The sequence below is a fragment of the Pecten maximus genome, chromosome 2, assembly GCF_902652985.1.
Source record: "Pecten maximus chromosome 2, xPecMax1.1, whole genome shotgun sequence".
NCBI classification, from domain to species: Eukaryota; Metazoa; Mollusca; class Bivalvia; order Pectinida; family Pectinidae; genus Pecten; species Pecten maximus.
Genome location: NC_047016.1, coordinates 54817107 through 54822263, shown reverse-complemented (window position 1 = coordinate 54822263; position 5157 = coordinate 54817107). Strand labels below are relative to the sequence as shown.

Genomic DNA, 5157 nt, shown 5'->3' with positions numbered 1-5157 from the left:
AAAGCATACCGGTAATGACGTCATGATAGCCTGATGCGTCTGTTGTCTCCTCTATCTTGGTAGCCGCGTCTCTAAAAAAGTTGACATAATAGCGGAAATCTCTGCGTGGTGCTGTTTTACGGAGGTCCAAACCTTTAAACAGGAATATAACATTTAACATCAGCCAGTGCTTAATTGTAGTCAGAGGAAAAGATAGCTTCATTTGTTGCTTGGTCAAGATATGTGTATTTTGTATTGGTTAAGTAAAGAGTCAAAGACAAAGACAAGCGCGTCCCTGAATTGCCTATCTTTAATAGCGGGTGATATACATGTATATACTCTGTACAAATATTTCAATTTGCAATGCTCGATACGTCGTTTTTTCTGACGTCAATATATTCATCGTATTTTGCCGTCACGAAAATTCGTCCTACCGGAGAAGAAAAAGGTTGATCAATTGTATATTGTGGAAAAAGGCGAGTAACCCCACGGTGGACTACAATATATATTGATATATTGATTAAAATGTTGAAATGAAATATAATTTGTGTGTATTTCCAAGAACTATATTTTTCCGGGAACGGTCGCATGTAGTTGTGACGTCACAATAACAGCTAACATTCACAGCGCGATGAACGTTGATTTCTGGCTATCCGATTAGGTGCCGTAGATCGTGCGAGCTAAGCCCGGTGGCGCGAGTCATTAAGATGTCTTTCTTCGTCATTTCTCTTACTATGTTACACGTGAATCTACATGTAGAAACATTTGACACAATGTATCAGATGTTTTATGTATTGTTGATCCCAAGATTACTGTACAGATTTGAATTCCTATCGTATTTGTACTCATGTTAAATACATTTTATCAGTGAGGATCACATACGAGACCTGAACAAAACTATCGTTGTGAAGGAAGCCTTACCGTAACGTCTCCATCCCCACCAGAAAGTTTCCTTCTCAATGTAACCTTGGTTACCGACCACGTGAGGATGACGTACAAGTCGATAAAACAGATCCGTGGTACCGGATTTGTCGACCCCGATTAGCTGGAAGTACGGGAGACATTGAAGTGGTTGGCCAGACTTCCCTCCAACACGGGTTTTTATACTCCGACAGGAAGTTTGGTGTCGTCTGGAACAAGATTTGGGTAAAACAATGGCGCAACGAATTAGCTCAGAAAATTAAGAATGTGTGTTATGCGAGGTGTTTCCTTCATGATACAGGCACATTTCAGATGTTCCATGAAAATAAAGACTTTTGTATAAATGTGGAGAAGACGAAATAGCTGTAGATCGATAAAGAATCACCAATTTCATTAAAATTGTGATGCCTTACGATGAAAGTGATCGTTAAAGAACAAAAATTTTACAGAAAAATATATGGATTGTATTTTAAGTATATCACAGTATTCTATTTGTATTGATTCAGTTGATCGATATATGTAAAATGCTATATGTATAGTTTTATAATCGTATTTTTAAGTCTTGGTCGTAACCTTTGATTTAACTCTAAAATTAACATGAACAATAGATGTCGTCCGGACCGTAAAATGTTCGTCCGGACTGTAAAATGTTCGTCCGGACTGTAAAATGTTCGTCTGGACTGTAAAATGTTCGCCTTTGTCCGGAGTAAGTTATAAACACATGATCGTGTCTTATCTATAGAGGCGTCAGAAATCAGGACAACAATCATTTCTGTTATGTCAAATATTTTCCAGCCGTGTTCTTCAGTTTTTGAAATCGTCCATTAAAAACCGGAACCATATTATATATGATGTAAATTAAGGATAAACTTGAATATATTGTTTATGTTATGGAGGTATAACACAAAAAAGGGGGGAAAGGAAAATGGACGGTACTCTAAATAGACTGCGAAGTAGTTTATGATAAGGGTACACTCCCTTTTTATGTGAAAAACAAGATATTCAAGCTAATCCTTATATTTTATCTATACGTTGCAAAATTCACTTTATTGGTGAACTCTTTTTTCTTACAAATCATTACGCTGCTCCATCCACCAATCAAAAGCGACGTTATCAACGGTGACGTCAGTTTTTACGTATGGACTGATAACATAAATCTCAAAGCCAATGAAAATGCTTGTTTCAAACAAGTTTAAATGATCATGATCTATACGTACTACATTACACAGCAGATCCTCGTAATCCGTTATGACGTCACATGGGAACTCGCCTTGGTCCATAACAGTTTCAGCTAGGCCAACAGATGTCTCCGAGAGGGACGTATTATCAGAATCAGAGCGTAGATTATTCAAATCTGTATGCATAGCCGATTTCAGAAGAATGCCCAAACGTCGAACATCCTTTGGAGTGACGTCATAACTGTTGTCAGTGATGATGTGATAGACTAAAACTGCTGTTGAAATGTAGACCGCAGACACAACCAAGAGAAAACACTTTCTTCTACGTCTGCAGGAAAAATGAAATATAAAAAAAATAAGAACCTGAAATGTGGAACGAAAATGATCAAATTTTTCTTACCTGGGTCAGGTGACTTAACTACTATCGCGAGCTGATTGTTAGCTGTGATTACTAAAATAACGTAATTACTTCATTCGGTTTGGTACCTTCAAAATACTACAAACATCTCTATAGACAGCTTCTAACTTTAATTAAAACAACAGAAAGTACTTAGTAAGGCGATATAACTTCTATACAATGAAATTTATTACAATAAGTGTAGTAATTACATTCTATAATCTTTGGCACAAAACGTAAAGAGTCAGTTATTGATCAATGTCGTTATCTACGATTATAATACATAGATATATATGCATAAAGCTTTTGCATTCTAACATTCAGCTGAATAATTGATATTGAACACAATCCTAGATAGTCGATATACAAGTTGTTTATTGAACACAATCCTAGATAGTCGATATACAAGTTGTTTACTATGTATATTTACACTAAGTTACAATACTAAATCAATGGAGAGCTCTAACCTTCAATAAAGTACAAACAGCTCTAGACAGGTTTTATCTGAAGAGTTGGGCTGGCTGACAGAGCGTTATAGCAAAATATCATGAACACTCCTACGTTTTACAAATTTAGAGAAGGTTTTGATACTGACCAATGGTCAAGTCTGGTACCTCGATGTTCTGACTACTTGTTTTACAAATATGTTTCTATGGCGGTTTTTACTCACGTCCCCCCGACGACTCTAGCTCTCTGACCATTAGCAATAAACTTGAGTAAGTCTACAGGTGTGTCATAAGTATAAAGTACCTGTATACGTACACAGTGCTTGTCAGTGTTGTACTCAGGCGTTCAGCCATTATTGTCAGTATCACTCCATGTTGCCTTGTTGTAGAACTAGTCGGTACCCGGCGCCATTGTCAACACACATTGTACACAACACACGTGCTACTTTCTCTTTATCACTTGTATATGTATTTCCTGTTTACCGCCATCTTTGTCGAAATGCTACACACCAGTGACCTCGCTACACCTGTGTCGCATGTGTGTGTCACTCACTCATACGATACAGGGACTATAAGTTTACCTGTTTTAGACATAGTCACTATTGTCAGACCTTGTATATATATAATGGGGCTATTGTAATTTACTAGAGTTGCTTCCCTTCCTTCAACGCATGAAGCCGAGATTGCACGGGACCTGCAGGTGAGGGTCTTTATGTTCAAAATTATGATTTTATGTTATCTTATGTTATCTTATGTTATGTGATCTTAGAAAATCATTTATACTTATTTTAAATATATATATATTTAGATAAATATAATAGTTTTATTCTCTCGTTGCCACATTAATTATCGTATAGGCATATAGATAATTTGAATTAATTGAGACTATAATTATATATCATTTCACTACTGATAATAAGTTCTAATGTAAAACCAGGTACACCTTTAATAACTACTAATTACTACTTTGGTCTCGTGTTATTGACTACCTCTCACTACAGGACTTGAATGTTCATCTTCTATGTCACCAGAGTTGCAAACTCTACACAGACGTTCACTTATATCTTCTACTCAAAGCAATTCTATTACGTTTTGGTGTACATTTATATTAATAATGTTGTAGTGATTTATATCATCTACTAAATGTTTATACAGATCACATTTTGAGGAATATTCTGTAATAATGTAAACATATCTTGCTGGCAATGTCAATAATATATTTTAATATCTCAATGCAGGTCTTAGTACTTAAAAGCTTGAACCAGTACTTAATTACATTATAATACTGGGTATACACAATTGGGAAGAAAAAACAATTAAGTAAACTGTTCCATAACTTCTAGTTTCTTTCCGTCAAAAAACATGCATTTCGTAAAAGGCCTCCATTTCCACCAGAGTCCGATACATTGTTAAAAATAGTAAGCAAGGCTTGAATTAAAATGTCACTAGCTTCCTTGTAAGATTGAGACTCTCAATGCTGTGATAGAACTGTTAATTTTATTTGAGATAGATCATGGTCAAGCTCCAAAAACAGAGATCTATAGAATTGAATTGAATTTAATTGATAGTCCATGTCTACATGTAAATCAGTATGCTGCTGGTCATTATCAGACGGGTTAGGGTTAGTTGCTTAGCCATTAAAGTGATTATAAAAATCTTCAAAAATTGATGAATGGTTTTTTTTCTTGCATTCTTTTTTCTTTTTATTTTGTAAAAATAACGTGGATTGGTTTTCCGTAGGTGCTCCATCATATCTCCCTCAAACTTCCTATATTGCCTTTGTTGAGAGGTACATGTGTGTCCATTCATTTCCAACTTTCTTTATGCACAGTTTTATTTAAGATATTTTGATTTTTTTATTTCAGATTTGTTAACTTTTTCTATGTAAGGCTTTTTATTACAGACATTTAATCATTTCCATTTGAATATGAACATGCATTTTCCATTTATCATATTAATATATGTATTTCCGAGATTAGTACTAATAAGATGTTTATGTGTACAATATCAATCAATGTATATATAGATTTATTAGTGCTGGTATTGCTATTTAGTGCTATGATGGAACTGTAATGGCATATATAAGTACAATTATGAACAAATTCTGTTATTACATAGATAACATATTTGTTGCTATTTTTATTAACTATATTCTATATTACTTTATTGCTCATTTTGTTGAATGCATGTGTGTTCTAAGAAAATGGGGAAAAAGTAAATACAATTCTGCTGTATG

At 34.7% G+C, this 5157-nt stretch overlaps 1 long non-coding RNA gene across 1 annotated transcript; it reads right to left on the bottom strand.

Moving 5' to 3' along the window:
• Nucleotides 1-14: 14 nt before the first annotated feature.
• Nucleotides 15-3526, bottom strand: LOC117322535. The gene is made up of 4 exons (XR_004531566.1): nt 3238-3526; nt 2118-2406; nt 901-1109; nt 15-132 (listed from the first exon to the last, which is right to left on the bottom strand). It is a non-coding gene; the product is annotated as an uncharacterized LOC117322535 (long non-coding RNA).
• Between the last annotated feature and the right edge of the window lie 1631 nt (nt 3527-5157).